This window comes from Oncorhynchus kisutch, linkage group LG4, assembly GCF_002021735.2.
Source record: "Oncorhynchus kisutch isolate 150728-3 linkage group LG4, Okis_V2, whole genome shotgun sequence".
Lineage (NCBI taxonomy): Eukaryota > Metazoa > Chordata > Actinopteri > Salmoniformes > Salmonidae > Oncorhynchus > Oncorhynchus kisutch.
Window position 1 is genome coordinate 48,965,426 of NC_034177.2, and position 22,777 is coordinate 48,988,202.

General features: G+C 43.1%; 1 long non-coding RNA gene across 1 annotated transcript; it reads right to left on the reverse strand.

Moving 5' to 3' along the window:
* Positions 1-960: 960 nt before the first annotated feature.
* Positions 961-12,192, reverse strand: LOC116374004 (uncharacterized). Its single transcript, XR_004209753.1, has 4 exons — positions 12,082-12,192; positions 11,256-11,329; positions 1,718-1,780; positions 961-1,572 (listed from the first exon to the last, which is right to left on the reverse strand). It is a non-coding gene; the product is annotated as an uncharacterized LOC116374004 (long non-coding RNA).
* Positions 12,193-22,777: the final 10,585 nt, after the last annotated feature.

The window sequence follows — 22,777 nt, forward strand, 5'->3', positions numbered from 1 at the left end:
CACATATGCTAAGCACTTGTTGGCTGCTTTTGCTTTACTCTGCGGTCCAACTCATCCCAAACCATCTCAATTGGGTTGAGGTCGGTTGATTGTGGAGGCAAGGTTGTTTGATGCAGCACTCCATCACTCTCCTTGGTCAAATAGCCCTTACACAGCCTGGAGGTGTGTATTGGGTCATTGTCCTGTTGAAAAATAGATGATAGTTCCAATAAGCGCAAACCAGACGGGATCGCTGCAGAATACTGTGGTAGCCATGCTGGTTAAGTGTGCCTTGAATTCTAGTGTCACCAGAAAAACACCCCATACCATCACACCTCCCATTCCGTGCTTCACGGGGGGAACCACACATTCACCTACACTGCGTCTCACAAAGACATGGCAGTTGGAACCAAAAATCTCACATCAGACCAATGGACAGATTTTGACCGGTCTAATGTCGTTGCTCATGTTTCTTGGTCCAAGTAAGTCTCTTCTTCTTATTGGTGTCCTTTAGTAGTGGTTTCTTTGCAGCAACTCAACCATGAAGGCCTGATTTCACGCAGTCTCCTCTGAACAGTTGATATTGAGATGTGTCTGTTAATTGAACTATGTGAAGCATTTATTTGGGCTGCAATCTGTACTGCAGTTAATTGCCAATTTCTGAGACTGGTAACTGTAATGAACTTATCTTTTGCACCAGCGTTAACTCGGGGTCTCCCTTTCCTGTGGCGGTCCTCATGAGAGCCAGTTTCATCATAGCGCTTGATTGTTTTTGCGACTACACTTGGAGAAACTTTCAAAGTTCTTGACATTTTCCTAATTGACTGATCTTCATGTCTTAAAGTAATGATGGACTGTCATTTCTCTTTGCTTATTTGAGCTGTTGTTGCCATAATATATATATGTGTATATTTGTATGTCTCACAATATATACATTGTGAGACATACACACACTGTGGGATATACGTAGATATGTTTTCAACATTTGTTATGTAGCCTACATTACATACATACAAAACAGATAAATATAAATAATGTAAATTATAATATTACTAACATTACATTTTAATGCAACGATCATACTTGAATTGTGTACATATTTATTTTTCGTATGAGGAGTTTAATTGTAGTACTCTGCTCTGCTCACGCCTCCATTCCCTCCATTCCTGAAATCTTGTGTTCAGCACAGCATGTAGTTTCACCTCATCACAGACTCTGCATGGTGGGGTCTACCCATGGGCAACCCATTAATGTCCACTTCGTAACGGCCTCCATATTTTATGACCTACTTCATCAAAGTTTCATAGAAGACTTCACTTGGCACTTCAAAGTTTTTAGAGCAAAGTCATGTTCAAATTGAAAGCTTTACCTGCATGTGACTCTTTGCTGTTGGTTGATGGTTGGACAGTCACAGGAAACTATCTTCACTATCTTTACCACTGCCTTAGGTGGAGTTATTGGAGTAGTACTGTACTGTATGTGATTCATCATCATTGATTTGAAGAGAGGGATTTTTCAGTATATAGATGGTCTTTCCATATACTGTACATCAGTGGAGGCTGGTGACCTGAAACATTGAGGAGGATGGGAGACCTATAGGCGCAGAACACACAGAGATGACAAAGTGTGTTTCAAAAATCTTCAAAGACTGACTATTTTAACCTACATTTAATAAAGACATTAATAAAGACATTTATAGTACAATATTATGGGGAATGGGAATGAGAGGGCTACTTACATAGTGTTGGGAAGGGATCACAGCAGTAATTGAATGAGGGTATGAGGCGTGTTCAGGATTTGACTGAGGAGAGAAAAAAAATGACACAACACACTACACAGTTAGACGAAAGAGCTAAGAATTAGTTAGTCCAAGCAAGGAGTAAAATCATTGATGAGTAATATTGTGATTGTGCATGTAATTCGCTCTCCATACAGTAATGAGAGACAATTGATAGGGGCACTCGAAGTGCCAGTGGATGTGTGGATGCATGAGACGTGGTTTCAGTTCATGTCAGGAGAGAGTTGACAATGGGAGTGGAGCAGGAAACAGGAGGGAATTTAGCTGTAAACACAAATAGCAGATACATTCCATTACAGCTGTGCCATCGTAGGATTGAACTACAAGTTTCTTCATGAAGTTAAACTCAAAATTCACAAAGTCAAACACAGACTGCACATCTCACCCACTTGACACATCAAAGTAGCCCAATAAACATTCCTGAATCAAGCCCTGATCATCCACATATCTGACCATAACGGAACACTGCAAGAAGACTGGTGGTACCATAGGTCCCAGAGTGGTGGGGCTATTTCTACCCCCTGTGGCCTGGAGTTTTATCTGTTAACCTAACCAGGAAAACCCTGGAACCCATAAGTTACGACAGTGATTAATCAGTTGTAAAGAGGTTTTACAAGGGCTATGATGGGACCAGTTTTTCCTAATCGGGTTATATGGTTTAAAAAAACTCCTGGCCCTGGGGGGGATGAAAACCCTGTCAAACTGCAGCTACCTTATATTTGTTCATATAAATCATATTTAGACTAGATTAGGAGGGGGATTTCCTCTACCCAGACACAGAGACAGCAACTGATAGACCGTAGAACTCACAGGGCTGAGCTTGCTTTATGCATGTTTGCAACTTTAGGCTTTAGAAAAAAAATGTACTAACATCAGTCACCACTATTATGTTGATTGGTTAATTCCAGGTAATCATTTTGGATTGAAAACATATAGGCAGCCTAGCCGGCCCATTTTTGAATATAAACCAAATTTGATCCCATTCACATTTTCTCCTGACACACAAATGGACTATAAATACATACTATTATATACTATTATATACCATTATCAATTAGTTTACCCTGACCAGATGGACAGGGCGCATAGGCAGTATACAGCTGCTCTTATTAGTAGCATACAGTTGATCAGAATGAAAAATAGTCTTGTTTCATCCCATACAGCATGTCAGATTTCTAATGTTTAGGTGTAGCCTAGGCTGCTGCAACATTTATTAAATTTGTTTTTGCTTGGGTCTGTCCAGAGTAATTACATGTTATCATCTTTGCTAAATAAATACAGGAGGAAAGTGGAAAGCTTACTTGAACGCGTGTGTCAATCTCTCTTTTTAATCTAACTTTCAATGGATGATGCAATGGAATCTATCAAATCATTCTGAATTGATTTCGACATCATAGAAAAGTTCCATATGTTCAGCAAGTAAAGCATTGTAACGTGCAACTACCGCTGCAAGCTCCTTGTAGTTGCCCTTGTTAGCGGAACTTTCTCTCTTGGCATGTCCTCTTAAAGTCAATACTTGCATGCACCAAAACGCAGTGGTGTGGATAAGCTGCTTGAGAAAATCTCTGTTTCTTCTTACTTTCTCGTTGTGTTGCGCAGTTTGAATACACAGATCTTCATCATGATCGATGCGCCTTTTTCCCAGAAGCTTGAATCTGCTTTTTTTTTTCACATTTAGCTGAACAATTTTTGTTCTTCAGGTCACTGTACCCCCCTTTCACCCAAGGCTCAGACTTTCCAAAAAGCAGGCAAGCAAGAAATACAAGCGGCTTGATGAAAGGTTCCCTGTTAACCAGCTATACTTTTGATGCCAATTGGTATTGAACTCCCTCACCTTTTCATCCTTCTTCATGAAACTGATCTCAGGCAGAGGTCGACCCTCGGTTTTAATTTGCACCTTTTCCGTGTACCCCAGAGAATGAAATCGGTTCTTCAATAAAAAGTCAACAGCATTTTCAGTAGCGTTGGCAGCGAAAACTGCACATTCGAGCTGGAAGTTAGCTAGGTAGCTACTTCTACTTGCTATTGAAGTTATTAGAAAGGCAAATGAAAATAAATTGCGCTTATTGGACACAAAAACAAAGTTCTAAAACCAAGAAAACTATTTATCTACCTCCTCCGTCTCCTGTAATTTGGAGAAACTAATTTGAATTGAATAATATCCCAAAAATTCCCTGACTAATACAGGAAACGGTGCATGTCGTAATCCAGGGACTTGTCATCTCCCATATGGACTACTGCATCTCACTGTTGGCTGGGCTACCAGCGTGTGCCATCAAACCCCTGTAACTTATCCAGAATGCTGCAGCCTGCCTGGTTTTCAACCTTCCCAAGTCACCCCACTCCTCCACACACTCCTCCACACACCTTCAAGCTATGCTGAAACCCTACACCCCAACCCGAGCACTCTGTTCTGACACCTGGTCTCTTGGCCACTCTGTCTTGGCACCCCAATGGTGGAACCAGCTTCCCCCAGAAGACAGGACAGCAGAGTACCCGCCCATCTTCCGAAAGAAGCACTTGGAACTTTACCTGTTCAAAAAGTATATTAAATAATCCCCCTCCACACCTTGACCCCCCCAGCCACAACGTGTGTAATAATTTCACAGTGAGTCGTACGAGAGCGCGGTGATATAAAACATTTGAAATGTTATTATTTTTTTAATGGCAGATGCTCGGGAATCCTACAATTTTAGGATGAGTTTCACATCCTACAGAACATATCGGTTGCGGGACGAGCGCTGCAAAAGAGTGACTCGATCTGACGTAAGACAATGATTGGCCCCGTCATGCCAGGCCAGCTCAATCTAAAATATTTGAAATAAATGAACACTATTTGAACCCAAGTCATGGACCTGGCCTGCAAACTGCTGTTCTGTGAGCAGCTACAGATGGGCCCGTTGCCAGCCGTCTCTTTCTGCGGTCAGGTAGGCAGGCTGCAGTGTGTGCCAGACGACAGTATGTCTGGGGTAATGGGCATGCTGGCCAGCCTCAGATTGCTGCTGGAGCCCGGCTGGGGCTCTGGGACAGGAGATTAGCCCGGTGCCCAGACCTGATATGCAGCTAATGGTTAGGGCCAAGCACTGATAGATAAATGGACAGAGAAGGAAGGGAGGGAGATTGAACCGGTAGAACTGCCTGGATATCCACATTATCTGAGAAGGAGGACACTGATATACAGTATGCATGAATCTTTTGGGAATTATTTATTGGAGGAAAAACTGGCGCAGCTCTTGCCTTTAGCCATCTTGGCATTCATCAGAATCAGTTCTCTCACGTTTGGCAGAGGAAGCTAACTAGACTGACTCAAGCGGTGACGTCACATTCAGATGAGGGAAAAGTAAATCTTGTTTACATCACAACAGAGTGCTGGTAGAATTCTAAGAGTCAAACTCATGTTTTGTTGGTCCATATTGAAGCGGCTTTCAAAAGAACGGGATTTGCGTGTGTTAAAATAATTTGGATTGCTGTCCTACACTCCTGTCTGTTGTTGTAAAAATTGTGCTGTGGTCCCCCATACAACAAATAATCTGTCTATCCTTTTCCCCAGCAATATCTTCATTTAATGCCCCCATACAACAAATAATCTGTCTATCCTTTTCCCCAGCAATATCTTCATTTAATGCCCCCCTGTATTTCTCACTGTCACTCTGTCCTCGTCAGAGTCCTGTGACTTGTGTGGCATGTTTGCGTTATCATCACAACATCCCCGAGTAGGGTCGCCCATAAATCATCATAACACTTCTGAAATAGAATGAGGCCTTATAGGTAACGCGGGGTACATAAAAAGAGAGTTCCCTCAGGGATCTCAGGGGACTGGCTGTTAAATGATGTGGCCTCCTCCAGGACATGCCTCTGCTCATTCACTCCAGACATAACAGCCTCGAGGGAAGAAGGAAATATGCAACGTTGTTGACAAGAGACAAAGAGAGGGAGAACATGAAGAAAGAGAGGTGGAAATACAGAACAAGGGGCTTGACAAACAAGGTTTTCCCCTCAGACCCGGGTTCAAATACTATTTCTGTAACCATAAACCCCACACCACTCATTAATCAGGTATTCTAGGCAGAATAGAGCAAACACTCAAAAATGTCAAATAGTATTTGAACCCAGGTCGGATCCCACATTACCCCATTTGGTATGCTCCTATCCCTCCTATCCCCTGCTCATTAATTATCCATGTGAAGTAATAACATGCCTGATTACTGCCTTAAATGATCTGTACAGCTGAACTGCTATAGACAAAGGCTCTTTTTCATGGGGAAATTATGAACCCAATGAAAAGCCTGGCAATCATGATGATTGATGGTGTTTGTTTTATTAGTCTAGAGCTACATCCCTAGTCGGTGTACTGGCAGCAAGGCCCCGAGAGAGTGGAGTGGCGATCAGTGTGATGGGTACAGTGCAGTGTGCACAGTACTCTCTTAACACGAGTCAGCCCAAAAGCACACATTGAGAGTGTACTTGTGCAGTACAGATAATTATAGTTTGTTATGTAAGACTGAAGTATCACTCTCTGAGGTTTTTGCCTTTGACATAAACCCATGCCTGATAATGCCTGGTTCTTAGTGTTTATTGTTTCTGTTGAACCATTGACATAACCCCTAACCTCTGAAGACTGCACCAAATGAACTCCAAAGAAACTCTGTCAATAAATGTTGAAACTCCTAGAAAAAGCATCAATAACTCCTATACATCCCTTTGTTTCTCTTCTATTCACATACCATTCCTCTGTTCTCTTCTGCTTTACTCTAGTCTACTCTATTGCACTGTTGTGATCTCCAGGCCTAGCCTAGCTCTGTTTGCTGCCGCTGAGACAGATCAGACCTGAACTGCTGATGGGGGTGATTGGGTAGCCTTCTGCTCCCGCTGGTACCTCTCTGCCACCACCGTGCCCCCTCTTGGTGCCACTGCATGGCTCATTGACCTATCACACAGCAACTGGCTGGCCTGGCTCACTGTGAACACCGAGGCTGTGTGCCAAATGGCACCCTATGCCCTACATACTGCACCAGGGACCTCTGGGCTTTGGTCAAAAGTAGTGCACTATATAGGAAATTTGGGACACATCCGGGGACTCTTCTGGGCCGCCACTTTTCTGCCTCCTGGTATCCAGCTGTGGGGTGATTGAAACAAGAGTGAGCTCTTGTCAGGGAGTCTTGCCACCATGTAATTGAATTCGGCCATGTTTCACAGGGTGCACCAAAGCATATCCCCATGGAAAGAGCTAGGGTACACTCAGCACTTAACTGACAAAGCCATGGCCTCACACACATGGCACAACAAGCAAACAAACACATGCACACAAGGAACCACAGACAGACACGCATACAAACAAGCACAGGTAGTGGTGCTACTGAGTGTATCGCTAACAGATACAAACCCTGACTATAGTAGAACGGGCAATGACTCGTTTGGAGTGCGTTGGAGAAATGTCCTATTAAGATGTTTCAAACAGGTATGGCAGTACTTACTTTTAAATGTGCTGGTTTGGCAATTTTCCCAGGACCAATCAACCAGATAAATATTTTCCAATTTGTGCTAAAAAGCTCATTCTTGTGTAAGCTTTGTAAATGTTAGCTAACAAATAGAGGCAAAATCATTTAAGAAGATGTTGTTTAAGGAGCAGTATTGAGGTACGCTGCAATTAAAAAATCACAATGAGCCAAGATAGTAATGTACTGCACTGTATTGTTTCTTTTTAAAGATAGTTTTTATTTTTTTGGACTGCCTGCCTCTGAGTCACTATCCTAACACACCGGAGGGGTGTACTCAGTGCCTTTCCTAGCCCAGCGGTCGCACACCATGTGAATACTGGCACCCATTGTTTGGTGCCGCAGCTCCGACCTTGGCAGTGGCAGGGGCTCACCAAGCTACAGATGAGATGCTCCAAAATGTAGCTGGCTGCCTGGCTGTGAGTCTTCCACTAATTAGAGAAGTGTACTGAAGTGTAACTTGGTCAATTTATTTTTTACATTGACCTAATTCTAACATTCTGTCATGAAGAACACATGTTCAACTTAATAAAAAAACATGTTTTCTCATCTCAAGAGTTTAAAATAAAAATAGACTGTAGTATGTGCCTATTAAGTGCCAAATAAAGTAACAGGGTTGACGATTTCATCTTAAATCAGCCATAAATCCCCATGTGATATGGGGAATGGGAGCTTGTTGTGTTCAACAGGGAGTGGCAATTGAATGCAAGACTCACAAAAAAAATGAAATTGTTAAAAAATTTCAAACTCAGTTTTCCACCACAAAACACCAAAGGGGGGGGGCAATGCAAATAGTCTGGGTAGCCATTTGTTTAGCTGTTCAGGAGTCTTATGGCTTGGGGGTAGAAGCTGTTTAGAAGCCTCTTGGACCTAGACTTGTTTACATCCCCGTTAGTGACGGCAAGCTCTCTGGTACTTGCCGTGCGGTAGCAGAGAGAACAGTCTATGACTAGGGTGGCTGGAGTCTTTGACAATTTTTATGGCATTCCTCTGACAACGCCTGGTATAGATGTCCTGAATGGCAGGAAGCTTGGCCCCGGTGATGTACTGGGCCCCGGTGATGTACACTACCCTCTTTGGTGCTTTGTGGTCGGAGGCCGAGCAGTTGCTATTTTTATTTATTTTATTTTACCTTGGCAAGCCAGTTATGAACAAATTCTTATTTTCAATGACGGCCTAGGAACAGTGGGTTAACTGCCTGAGAGAGAGAAAAATATGTATACACTGCGCAAACAAATAAAGGGAATACTTAAACAACACAATGTAACTCCAAGTCAATCACACTTCTGTGAAATCAAACGGTCCACTTAGGAAGCAACACTGATTGACAATAAATTTCACATGCTGTTGTGCAAATGGAATAGACAACAGGTGAAAATTACAGGCAATTAGCAAGACACCCCCAATAAAGGAGTGGTTCTGCAGGTGATAACCACAGACCACTTCTCAGTTCCTATGCTTCCTGGCTGATGTTTTGGTCACTTTTGAATGCTGGCGGTGCTTTCACTCTAGTGGTAGCATGAGATGGAGTCTACAACCCACACAACGCCACGTTGTACCACAGACTGTACAGGAGTTGGCGGATGCTTTAGTCCAGGTCTGGGAGGAGATCCCTCAGGAGACCATCCGCCACCTCATCAGGAGCATGCCCAGGCGTTGTAGGGAGGTCATACAGGCACGTGGAGGCCACACACACTACTGAGCCTCATTTTGACTTGTTTTTAAGGACATTACATCAAAGTTGGATCAGCCTGTAGTGTGGTTTTCCACTTTAATTTTGAGTGTGACTCCAAATCCAGACCTCCATGGGTTGATAAATTTGATTTCCATTGATCATTTTTGTGTGATTTTGTTGTCAGCACATTCAACTATGTAAAGAAAAAGGTATTTAATAAGAATTTTAGTGTTCCCTTTATTCTTTTGAGCAGTGTATATATATATATATATATATATATATATATATATATATATATATATGTAGTACAGGGCTGTGAAATCCCATGTATTATGCGTTGTCAGACTTGTCTAGTTTCTCCACTTGCTGACTTCAGGAAGGCTCTGCCGCTTGGGCTTTCAGTGCAGTGCAGCCTCTTCCCGTACAGTGCCTCTTCTCTCGCAGACCTGGGTTCAAATATTATGTCAAATACTTTATCTGGGCTTGATTGAGCCTCCATGGCCTAATGGACCAATATAATTGTCCCAAAACTGTAAAAACCCACCCATTTGGCACTCTGGCAGGCTAGAGCAAATGTTGAAAAGTATTTTAAAGATTTAAAATAATATTTCAACCCAGGTCTGGTATCGTGCATCTCCTACTGTACTGTATTGCACAGAGTGGTTTCACTGAGAGACTGCAGCAGATTAGACCAGTGTGTCTTTCTTTCCAAATTGCTCTCCAAATTATCCATTGGGACAGAAGAGAGGAGCCCAGTACAGTACATCTGTGGGCACTGGAGAGCACATTTCTGCTCTGTGGATAGTCTGACATTTTTTTTTTTCAAACAGTTTTGAAGAACATCAATAGACAGAAGATGTCGGTTGATGTCAGTTATCTCTTTTCAATAAAAAAAACAAGAGCGAAACACTTTTATGGTTTAGTTTGAGTTCATTCTTGCTCACAGATAAAACTGAAGAAATGCAGAATTTACATTACTAATAATAGGAAATCACTCATTTAAAGTACATATATCTGTTGTTCCATTATTCATAATATATATTTTTAGTTTTTATACTTCATTTTAATTAGCTAAGCTTAGCAAAAAAACTGACAGGAAAGGGATTTCAAAACACTCATACTGTATTGCAGTGGATGGATATGGAGCATGACATTGTATTACAAGAGGTGCTCACATAAAGCATTTACACATCACATTCACAAGTGCCTTTTCAAAATGAAGTGCAATCGAGGGGAGATGGGAGAGCATTTTTTAAATATTTTTCCCCGATCATACACTCACACACATACATCTTTGTAATACACAAGGCAGTAATGGAGAAGATAATTGTCTGAGGAAAGAGATTACTATGCATTATTGGTTCACTTCTAAAAGTGGCCAATGTACTGTATTTATCAGTCTCTGTAGCAGACAGCTCTCCCACACAGGTCTTAATAGAGAGTTGTGACCTTCATAATGAGATGTTTTATTTTTTTATTTTACCTTTATTTAACTAGGCGAGTCCGTTAAGATCAAATTCTTATTTTCAATGACGGCCTAGGAACGGTGGGTTAACTGCCTGTTCAGGGGCAGAACGACAGATTTGTACGTTGTCAGCTCGGGGGTTTGAACTTGCATCCTTCCGGTTACTAGTCCAACACTCTAACCACTAGGCTACGCTGCCGCGATGTGAGAGGAACTGTGTGAAGTTGAAACACTGTTTGTCCTAAATGGAGTTCTATTCACAATTTGTGGCATTACTTTTGAGCAGGGCCCATAGAACTGTCCCAATTTCATTTGGGACACAACCACTGTCAACCATTCAAATCAAGGCTTTTCTTTCATATTGTCACAAATGCTTTGAAAACAGTTGTGTCAAATCGTTGTTGGATTTATGCATCCATCCATTGTAAAGTGAACTGCAATTTTAACTGCCATAACATAAGGAAATTGGGGTTGGCATGCAATGTCTAGATGGGTGAAGGTGGATTGACTCTGGTATGTACCACATTCACATTGGCAATGTAGATGGCATTTAGTGTTGTTTGAAGGAGAGGAAAATTGATGGTTGTGTGAATTGTACTACATTTGTAGGTATGGGACTAGTTTATAGCCTGTTATAGCAATGTATTTCTCAGCTTGTGTAACATCGGACAATTCCTGAAAGCAACACTCTTAGAAGTGTCTAGAACCCTATTTTTTTACTCAAGCCTTTTCTTTGGAAAGAGGCCTCTGAACTACCTACCTGGCCGCCCTCTCCTCCTCGCCACCACTGGAGTAGAATAGAATAGAACAGATAGTGGTTCTGTGTAGAATAGATAATAGTACCTTGTGGGTCCTGATCCTGAAGACATGATGAGACATGCTATTATTTGCCTCCTCCATTTTAATGAGTCATTGCCCTGTGTGAAACAAACAGATGGTGCATTAGCTGTAATAAACCTGAGCTGACTTCAGTGGTTTTGAGTCGGAATACTGAATTAATACAGAGTCGAGCTGTTAAAGCCGTTGCTGTTTTACACTGAGATTTAGAGGTCGAAGATGTGTAATGTGCAACACAGTGCATTCGCTTGGCTGAGTTGGCTCATGCATACCAAAAAAATAACAGATCCCTTTTTTTTTATAACTTTGGTCAGGTTTTCATTGCCCCAGAGAAGCTGTGAATATCGATGCGGAGAAGTGAAATTTCTGTAAGCTCTGACCCCTTTGTTCGCGGCGCCAGCATTAAAGTTGCTGAGTGAGTGCTTCACATTGAGCTACACTTTATTGTTGCTCTCAGCAGAAGTGTTGTTCCAACACACACAACCACAAGCATAGTGCACTCACACACAGTACACACATGTCTGCACACACACGCACACACATGGGTGCACATATGCGCACACAATCAGACACAATTTGCACAGTGCGGCTACTACCAGTGCTCCAAACAGTTACTTAAAACATGACAGTTAATGGGGGGATTTTTTTTCTCCAAAAAATGAATTCTAAACTGAAAACTGAAAGCACTCAAATCAAATAAAGCAATGTGCTCTTTGGTAACTAAGGCAGACTGACGTTTGAACAACACTTCCAATAATACCCCTATCTGTTGATACACATTCATTCCCCAGATTTAGCAGCACTGCGTTAAGAAATTATTCAGATTGCTTACCCCTCAGCTGGGGGTTCGGCTGGGGGTTTGGGACAGAGGAGCGGAGCGTGTGGTGTGTCTGATGCTTCATGTCCTACACCCAACCCTCTCTCTCTCTGGAGCCCCAGCAGAAGGTGGCAGCTGTTTGTGGCATGCAGTGTTTGCTGCATTGTTTAGTGGCTGCTCTGTGCTAGGTGTGTGTCAGTGGAGGCTGGTGACTTGGAAAATTGAGTAGTTTGGGAGACCTACGTTATAGGCGCGGAACGCACAGAGACGACAAAGTGTGTTTCAAAAATCGTCAAAGACTAATTATTTTAACTAAGCGTTTAATAAATAAATGTATAGTACAATATTATGGGGAATGGGATCAAGAGGGCTACTTACACAGTGTTGGAAAGGGATGAGGTATAAGTTGAGGTGTTCAGAGGCTTGACCAGGACAGGATTTGACTTGGAAGACAAAAACAATAAGATAACACACTACACAGTTAAGACAAAAGAGCTAAGAATTAGTTAGTCCATGCAAGGAGTACAGTAATGAGAAAAAATTGATAGGGATACTCACGGTGCTTGGAAGGAAAACATTTGTGGCTTCAACGTGGCTTCAATTCATGTCAGGAGAAAATTTACAATGGTAGTGGAGTGGAGTAGTCCTCACCTCTTAATCAGGGAACAAGAGTTGACATACTGTAGCTGTAAACACAAATAGCAGATACATTCCATTAAAGTTGTGCCATCGTAGGTTTGGACAACAAGTTTCTCTATGAAGTTAAACTCAGACATCTCAAAATGCATAATGTCAAACACAGACTGCTCATCTCGCCCACTTGACACATCAAAGTAGCCCAAGAAACATTCCAGGAATAAAGCCCTGATCATCCACATACCTGACCATAACTGACAACTGCAAGCAGACTAGTGGCACAGTAGGTCCCAAAGTGGTGGGGCAATTTTTAACACCCTGGGGCCTGGAGTTTGCCTTATATGTTAACCTAACTAGGAAAATTCTGGATCCTACAAGGTATGACAGTGATTAATCAGTTGTAAAAATGTTTTATAAGGGCTATGATGGGATCAGTTTTTCCTAATCGGGTTACATGGTTTTAAAGAAAACCTGGAAAAAAACTCCTGGCCCTGGGGGGGGATTAAAACCCTGTCAAACTGCAGCTACCTTATATGTGTTCATATAAATGATATGTCAATTTGATTAGGATGGGGATTTCCTCTACCCAGACTGATAGACAATAGAACTCACAGGGCTGAGCTTGCTTTAACCATGTTTACATCATGCAGGCCTATGCAACTGTAGTCCTTATAAAACATTTAGTCACATCTGTCATCTCTATTTTTTTGATTGATTAATGCCAGTTAATAATTGTGGATTAAAATCATATAGGCAGACCAGCCAGCCCAATTTTAAACTAAATTTGATCACATTCACATTTTCTACTGACACACAAATGTACTATAAATACATAACGTTATCAATTAGTTACCCTGACCAGATGGACAGGGCGCATAGGCAGTATGCAGCTGCTCTTATTACTAGCCTACAATTGATCAGACTGAAAAATTGTCTCGTTTTCATCCCATACAGCATGTCAGATTTCTCATGTTCAGGTGAACCTAGGCTGCTGCAACATTTATTACATTTGTTTTTGCTTCTGTCTGCCCGGAGCGATAATGTGTTATGATCTTTGCTAAATAAATACAGGAGGAACGTGGAAAGCCTACTTGACCGTATGTGAAAAAATGTGCTGTGTCAACCTCTCTCTTTTTATCTAACATTTAATGGATGATGCGGTGGATACTATCAAATCATTCAGAATTGTTTTAGCAGAAAAGTGTCTTTTCAGAAAAGACAGTTTAAAGTTCAACTTGTTCAGCAAGTGAAGCATCATAATGTGCAATTACCTCTGCAAGCGCCTTGTAGTTGCCCTTGTTGGCGGACCTTTCCCTCTCGTCGTGTCCTCTAAAAGCACATTCTTGCGTGCCCAAAAAAGTCTCAGACTCTTCTTCTTGAAGGCAAGGCCAGCAATACAGGCGGCTTGATGAAAGGCTCCCTGTTAACCTCTCTAGGGTAGGGGGCAGCATTCGGAATTTTGGATGAAAAGCATGCCCAAAATTAAACCGCCTGCTACTCTGGCCCGGAAGATATGATATGCATATAGAAAACACTCTAAAGTTTCCAAAACTGTTAAAATAGTGTCTGTGAGTATAACAGAACTGATTTGGCAGGCAAAATCCAGAGAGAAAGCCATTAAGGAAGTATTTTTGTTGTTGTTCGTTTTGTAGTTTTCTGTTCAATGCCATTACAGTATCCATTGACCTAGGACTCAATTTGTAGTTCCTAGGGAGTAAGACCAGTCTGAATGAGTGGACCCTTACGTGTCACAGAGCTTTTTCATGCGCAATCCTGAGAGTACATTTCTTGTTTACCTTTTAAATTGACAACGTTTTTGTCCGGTTGAAATATTATAGATCATTTAGGCTAAAAACAACCTGAGGATTGAATATAAACATCGTTTGACATGTTTCTATGAACTTTCCGGATACAATTGAGATTTTTTCGTCTGCCTGTTTTGTCTGCTTTTGAGCCTGTGGATTACTGAAGAAAACGCGCAAACAAAACTGAGGTTTTTGGATATAAAGAGACTTTGTCGAACAAAATGAACATTTATTGAGTCTTCTGAGTGCCACCATATGAAGATCATCAAAGGTAAGGGATTAATTGTCTCTCTATTTCTGAGTTTTGTAAGGCTTCTGCTTGGCTGGTTACTGTTTGTAATAATTTGTCAACTGGGCTCTGGGCTAGGTACCGTGGTGGGATTAACAAGAAGTTAATCTTTAAACCTATGTAAAATATGTTTTGTTTTCTGAATTTTTATAATGAGAATTTCTGTATTTGAATTGGCGCTCTGCAATCTCACTGGATGTTGGCCAGATGGGACGCTAGCATCCCACATACCCTAGAGAGGTTAACCAAATTTTATTTGTCACATACACATGGTTAGCAGATGTTAATGCGAGTGGAGCGAAATGCTTGTGCTTCTAGTTCTGACCATGCAGTAATATCTAACAAGTAATCTAACAGTTTCACAACAACGACCTTATACACACAAGTGTAAAGGAATAAATAAGAATATGTACATAAAAATATATGGAAGAGTGATGGTGAACGGCATAGGCAAGATGCAGTAGATGGTACAGAGCACAGTATATACATATGAGATGAGTAATGTAGGGTATGTAAACATTATATAAAGTGGCATTGTTGAAAGTGGCTAGTGATACATTTATGACATCTAATTTTTAATTATTAAAGTGGCTAGAGATTTGAATCAATATGTTGGCAGCAGCCACTCAATGTTGGTGACGGCTGTTTAACAGTCTGATGGCCCTGAGATAGAATCTATTTTTCAGTCTCCCGATCCCAGCTTTGATGCACCTGTACTGACCTCGCCTTCTGGATGATAGCGGGGTGAACAGGCAGTGGCTCGGGTGGTTTTTGTCCTTGATTATATTTTTGGCCTTCCGGTGACATCGGGTGGTGTAGGTGTCCTGGAGGGCAGGTAGTTTGCCCCCGGTGATGCGTTGTGCAGACCTCACTACCATCTGGAGAGCCTTACGTTTGTGGGCGGAGCAGTTACCAGGTGGTGATACAGCCCGACAGGGGAGCCTTGTTTTCAGATTAGCCTTGTTAAAATCCCCAGCTGCAATAAATGCAGCCTTAGGATACAGTGCCTTGCGAAAGTATTCGGCCCCCTTGAACTTTGCGACCTTTTGCCACATAAAGATATAAAACTGTATTTTTTTGTGAAGAATCAACAACAAGTGGGACACAATCATGAAGTGGAACGACATTTATTGGATATTTCAAACTTTTTTAACAAATCAAAAACTGAAATATTGGGCGTGCAAAATTATTCAGCCCCTTTACTTTCAGTGCAGCAAACTCTCTCCAGAAGTTCAGTGAGGATCTCTGAATGATCCAATGTTGACCTAAATGACTAATGATGATAAATACAATCCACCTGTGTGTAATCAAGTCTCCGTATAAATGCACCTGCACTGTTAAACGCACAGAGAGCATCATGAAGAACAAGGAACACACCAGGCAGGTCCGAGATACTGTTGTGAAGAAGTTTAAAGCCGGATTTGGATGCAAAAAGATTTCCCAAGCTTTAAACATCCCAAGGACCACTGTGCAAGCGATAATATTGAAATGGAAGGAGTATCAGACCACTGCAAATCTACCAAGACCTGGCCGTCCCTCTAAACTTTCAGCTCATACAAGGAGAAGACTGTTCAGAGATGCAGCCAAGAGGCCCATGATCACTCTGGATGAACTGCAGAGATCTACAGCTGAGGTGGGAGACTCTGTCCATAGGACAACAATCAGTCGTATATTGCACAAATCTGGCCTTTATGGAAGAGTGGCAAGAAGAAAGCAATTTCTTAAAGATATCCATAAAAAGTGTCGTTTAAAGTTTGCCACAAGCCACCTGGGAGACACACCAAACATGTGGAAGAAGGTGCTCTGGTCAGATGAAACCAAAATTGAACTTTTTGGCAACAATGCAAAACGTTATGTTTGGCGTAAAAGCAACACAGCTCATCACCCTGAACACACCATCCCCACTGTCAAACATGGTGGTGGCAGCATCATGGTTTGGGCCTGCTTTTCTTCAGCAGGGACAGGGAAGATGGTTCAAATTGATGGGAAGATGGATGGAGCCAAATACAGGACCATTCTGGAAGAATGGGACTGGGACTGGGACGGAGATTTGTCTTCCAACAAGACAATGATCCAAAACATAAAGCAAAATCTACAATGGAATGGTTCAAAAATAAACATATCCAGGTGTTAGAATGGCCAAGTCAAAGTCCAGACCTGAATCCAATCGAGAATCTGTGGAAAGAACTGAAAACTGCTGTTCACAAATGCTCTCCATCCAACCTCACTGAGCTCGAACTGTTTTGCAAGGAGGAATGGGAAAAAAATTTAGTCTCTCGATGTGCAAAACTGATAGAGACATACCCCAAGCGACTTACAGCTGTAATCGCAGCAAAAGGTGGCGCTACAAAGTATTAACTTAAGGGGGCTGAATAATTTTGCACGCCCAATTTTTTAGTTTTTGATTTGTTAAAAAAGTTGGAAATATCCAATAAATTTCGTTCCACTTCATGATTGTGTCCCACTTGTTGTTGATTCTTCACAAAAAAATACAGTTTTATATCTTTATGTTTGAAGCCTGAAATGTGGCAAAAGGTCGCAAAGTTCAAGGGGGCCGAATACTTTCGCAAGGCACTGTATGTGGTTTCCAAGTTCTTTCAGGGCCGTCGATGTGTCTGCTTGGGGGGGATATACACGACTGTGATTATAATCAAATAGAATTCTCTTGGTAGATAATGCTGTCGGCATTTGATTGTAAGGAATTCTACGTCAGGTGAACAAAAGGACTTGAGTTCCTGTATGTTGTTATGATCACACCACATCTCGTTAATCATAAGGCATACACCCCCACCCTTCTTCTTACCAGAGAGATGTTTGTTTCTGTCGGTGCGATGCGTGAAGAAACCAGGTGGCTGTACTGACTCTGATAACGTATCCCGAGTGAGCCATGTTTTCGTGAAACAGAGAACGTTACAATCTCTGATGTCTCTCTGGAAGGCAACCCTTGCTCGTATTTCGTCTACCTTGTTGTCAAGAGACTGGACATTGGCGAGTAGTATACTCGGGAGCGGTGCGCGATGTGCCCGTTTACGGAGCCTGACCAGAAGACCGCTCCATCTGCCCCTTCTGCTGCGCCGTTGTTTTGGGTCCCCGGCTGGGATCTGATCCATCCTCCTGGGTGGTGGACCAAACAGAGGATCCGCTTCGGGAAAATCTTATTCCTGGTCGTAGTGTTGGTAAGTTGACGTTGCTCTTATATCCAATAGTTTCTCCTGGCTGAATGTAATTAAACTTAACATTTCTTGGAGTAACAATGTAAGAAATAATACATTAAAAAACAAAATACTTAATCGTTTCCTAAGAACGCGAACCGAGGCAGCCATCACTGTTGGCGCCGGAGCTATACTTTTTTTTACCAGTTGTTATTGAATGGCTTCACCTTTTCATCCTTCTGGAATGAAACTGATCTCAGGCATAGGTCGACACTCGCTTTTATTTCGCTCCTTTTCCGTGTATCCAGAGAATGAAAGGGGTTCTTCGACAAAAAGTCCACAACATTTTCTGCAGCGTTGGCCATTCTAACATTCTGGCGAAGATAACTGCACACTGATGCTGGGAGATATCTACCTACTGAAGTTAGCAAGAAAATGTTTAATACATTGCACTAACTGGACTTAAAACAATTTGAATATACCTTCTCCGTCTCCTGTAATTTGAAAAAACTAATTTGAATTGAATAATTTATAAGGGCACAAGGCGAGACTCAAATGCAGACACAGGAGGCAGATGGTTGAGCTCTGATATTTGTTATAACATAGGTATTAGGCAGGTCGGGGACAGGCGAGAGTTCATTAACCAGGTCAGAATCCAAACAGTACCAGGCGATAGGCAGTCTCAAGATCAGGCCAGGCAGGGGTCAGAAACCAGACCAGAGTCCAAAACAGTACAAGGCAGGCTGGTAGTCAGAACAGTCAGAGTGGTTAGGCAGGCGGGTCGGAGTCAGGACAGGCAAGGGTAAAAACCAGGAGGACTAGAAACAGAGACGGGGAAAAAAGGAGCAAGGAACTGCGCTGGTTGACTTTGCAAACAAGATAAACTGGCACAGAGAGACAGTAAACACAGGGATAATAAGCGACACCTGGAGGGGGTGGAGATAATGACAAGGACAGATGAACCAGATCAGGGTGTGACAAATATCCAAAAAATGCTTATCTATCCAACAATGTCACCAAGCTTCTCAACGCATAGAACCCCCATAATTGTCTGTGGCACAATCCCAATACAACACTCTAGGTAAATTATTTGATCCTAATTCTTTGATTGGATGGACAACATGTCAGTTCATATTGCAAAAGCTTTGATTGGTTGGAGGACGCCCTCCGGAAGTGGTCATAATTACCATGTATGTCTATGGAAGTGGGTGAGGCCTACGAGCTTCCAAGATTTTGTATTGAAGTCCTCTGGATGCTAGCTGTCCTCTGGCTACACCATGGCGCTACTGTAGACCTTCATTGCAAAACAGTTTATTTTAATAAATTACATATTATATTTAGTATAGTTTTATCTAAAAATTATAACTTTTTTAATGTTTCACTATTTTTATTTTTATGAAATTTCACTGAGGAGGATGGTCCTCCCTTAAAGAGTTGTGTGTGTGTGTGTGTCAGTGTTAGAGCACAGTGATTGTGCTATGTGTGTGGATATGTGAGTGCAAAACAAAGTGGATGGAGCGCAGCTGAGTTCCAGGGGATCTATGTGATAAATCAGCAGCAGGGGATGACATGGAAATAATTGTTCTCATTTCAACTGTGCATTTTTTGTTTACATAGTTACTGTAACAGTTACACTACCCTTGTACATTGACCTAACTCTAGAAGTTAAACTACACGTAATGATGATGCAATGACCTGTTCAGATATCAGCATGCATCCAGGCCTCTGCTCTGTCCACCAGTGGAAGCTCCTCAGAAGAGGAAGGGGAGGACCATCATCAGTGAATTTCATAAAAATAATAAAAAAGTATATTCACATCACCAAATAATTGATTCAATAATAATAATAATTGCAATGACAGTAGCCTCTACAGAACTCTCTGGGGTAGCACCATGGTGTAGCCGGAGGACAGATAGTTTCCGTCCTCCTCTGGGCACATTGTCTAGGAGGTGCATGGTACTCACCCCCTTCCATAGATTTACACAGTAATTTTGACAACTACCGGAGGACGTCCTCCAACCTATCAGAGCTCTTGCAGCATGAACTGACATGTTGTTCAACTAATCAAAGGGTCAGAGATTGAATCTAGTACTGACAGCATAAGCCTCAGCTTGCTAGCAATGCAGTGCACAACATTTGGTGTGTAGCTGACTCAGAGAGAGAAAGACAATAGTTAAACAGCAAAAAAAATGAAGGAAAGCGACAGAGAGAGAGAGAGCTATTTCATTGTTGTTTTTTAAAAACGTATCTAGCTACAGTACCAGTCAAACGTTTGGACACACCTACTCATTCCAGGGTTTTTATTTATTTTTACTATTTTCTACATTGTAGAATAACAGTAAAGATATCAAACAAAATTGCTGTGAATCAGCGATTTAGTTTCTGAAGGAGTGGGGCGCAGCACATCCCCAAAGCTCCTTATCTGCAGGGATGGAAACAGCAGAGAATCAAAACGGAGATGCTAATCTCCATAGATAACCAGAGAAATGGAGTAGGGCACACTGTTGTTGCTTGTATGCTATTCTCAAACAGGCCGACATATCTTTTTTAGGGACTGAACTTGCAGTGGGTATCAGGACATTTTACATTCCAATGGGCTGGATGCTGGGTAAACTAACACGTTAGTTATAGTAGCTTTGTTGACTATGACGATAGCTAATATGGTGACAACAATGTAGGCTGTGTGTAGCGGTTAGCGGTTTTGGTATGAAGGTTTGGCTTGAAACGTTTTTTTTTTCCCACCAGGTCACAGACAACTGTTGTGTTGTGCACTGAAGTCCACAAGTGAAGGGAATTCCACCGATTCTGTTGAAAAACATTTCTTAAACGGAAGCAAATGGAACGCAACTGTAACGGCGTTCTTCGTTTGTAGAAAGAGAGTCGGACCGAAATGCAGCGTGGTGGTTACTCATGTTCTTTAATGAAGAAAAAGTGACGATACATGAAATAACTTAATAAATACAAAACAACAAACGGAACGTGAAACGTATTACAGCCTATCTGGTGAACACTACACAGAGACAGGAACAATCACCCACGAAATACAAAGCGAACTCAGGCTACCTAAATACGGTTCCCAATCAGAGGCAACGAGAAGCACCTGACTGCTGATTGAGAACCGCCTTAGGCAGCCAAGCCTATACAACAACCCTAATCAGCCGCGATCCCAAATACTACAAACCCCAATACGAAACACAACACACAAACCCATGTCACACCCTGGCCTGAACAAATAATTAAAGAAAACACAAAATACTAAGACCAAGGCGTGACAGAAACCCCCCCCCCCCAAGGTGCGGACTCCCGGACGCACCTCAAAACCATAGAGAGGGTCCGGGTGGGCGTCTGTCCATGGTGGCGGCTCCGGCTCGGGACGTGGACCCCACTCCATAAATGTCATAGTTCCTCCCCTTCACTTCCTGGGATAATCCACCCTCGCCGCCGACCATGGCCTAATAGTCCTCACCCAGAACCCCACAGAACTGAGGAGCAGCTCGTGACTGAGGGGCATCTCGGGACTGAGGGACAGCTCGGGACTGAGGGACAGCTCGGGACTGAGGGGCAGCTCGGGACTGAGGGGCAGCTCGGGACTGAGGGGCAGCTCGGGACTGAGGGGCAGCTCGGGACTGAGGGGCAGCTCGGGACTGAGGCAGCTCGGGACTGAGGGGCAGCCCGGAACTGAGGGGAAGCCCAGTACTGAGAGGAAGCCCAGTACTGAGATGAAGCCCAGTACTGAGATGAAGCCCAGTACTGAGATGAAGCTCAGTACTGAGATGAAGCTCAGGTAGGTAGTAGGCTCCGGTAGATCCTGGCTGGCTGGCGGATCTGAAAGATTCAGGTTGACTAGCAGATCTGGAAGATTCTGGTTGACTAGCAGATCTGGAAGATTCTGGTTGACTGGCGGATCTAGCTGCTCTATGCAGACTGACAGCTCTGACTGCTCCATGCAGGCTGACAGCTCCTTGCATACTGGCAGCTCTTTGCAGACTGACAGCTCTGACTGCTCCATGCAGGCTGACAGCTCCTTGCAGACTGACAGCTCCTTGCAGACTGACCGCTCCTTGCAGACTGACAGCTCCCTGCAGACTGACAGCTCCTTGCAGACTGACAGCTCTGACTGCTCCATGCAGGCTGACAGCTCCTTGCAGACTGACAGCTCCTTGCAGACTGGCAGCTCCTTGCAGACTGGCAGCTCCTTGCAGACTGACAGCTCCCTGCAGACTGGCAGCTCCTTGCAGACTGGCAGCTCCTTGCAGACTGGCAGCTCCTTGCAGACTGACAGCTCTGGCTGCTCCATGCAGACTGACAGCTCTGACTGCTCCATGCAGGCTGACAGCTCCTTGCTGACTGGCAGCTCCTTGCAGGCTGACAGCTCCTTGCAGATTGACAGCTCCTTGCAGACTGGCAGCTCCTTGCAGACTGGCAGCTCCTTGCAGACTGGCAGCTCTGGCTGCTTCATGCAGACTGACAGCTCTGACTGCTCCATGCAGGCTGACAGCACCCTGCAGACTGGCAGCTCCTTGCAGACTGGCAGCTCTTTGCAGACTGACAGCTCTGGCTGCTTCATGCAGACTGACAGCTCTTTGCAGACTGACAGCTCTGGCTGCTTCATGCAGACTGACAGCTCCCTGCAGACTGGCAGCTCTGGCTGCTTCAAACAGGCAGGAGGCTCCGGCAGCGCAGGAGAGGAGGAAAACGCTGGCTGCGCTGAACAGGCGGGAGACTCCGACAGCGCAGGAGGGAAGGAAGGCTCTGGCTGTGCTGAACAGGCGGGAGACTCCGACAGAGCAGGAGAGGCGAGGCGCACTGTAGGCCTGATACTTTTTGTA